The sequence below is a fragment of the Etheostoma spectabile genome, chromosome 15, assembly GCF_008692095.1.
Source record: "Etheostoma spectabile isolate EspeVRDwgs_2016 chromosome 15, UIUC_Espe_1.0, whole genome shotgun sequence".
In the NCBI taxonomy this organism is placed as follows: domain Eukaryota; kingdom Metazoa; phylum Chordata; class Actinopteri; order Perciformes; family Percidae; genus Etheostoma; species Etheostoma spectabile.
The window spans coordinates 17,674,192-17,674,679 of NC_045747.1; positions in this window are offsets into that span (position 1 = coordinate 17,674,192).

Here is a 488-nt window from a genome sequence, read left to right on the forward strand (position 1 = left end):
ATTTCATAGGGGTATGTTTTCACCCCTCGCCCTTACCACTTGGTTTCAAGGGCCAAGGACTAGGGGTAAGGAGAAAGGAGTAAGGGGTAAAATGGAGAAATAGGATTCAGCTTTAATCCCTGCAGATGGAATGTTTTTCAACAAACGAATTTCAATAGTTGAAGAACTTCTCTGATTTACTTACCATACACAACGTTGAAAAGACACAAGTCCTTAAACTTCTTTTTATGTACACATGTTTACATGTTATAGTCCAGTGCCAGCACGTTTTACAAAATGTATTTCACCATTTGTCTCATTGCATCATCTACATTTGTGTCCCCTATATCTGCAACCATGGTAACCTAGGGATGAGAGCCAAAAGGAGAAAAAAAGCTTACATTAACTGCCAAGACAAAAAGGAAAAAATAAATAAATAAACAAATACTTACAACAGCAGACATTAAACTGCGGTCCCCCAGTTTGAAAAGTCGAGTGCGCAGACTCGC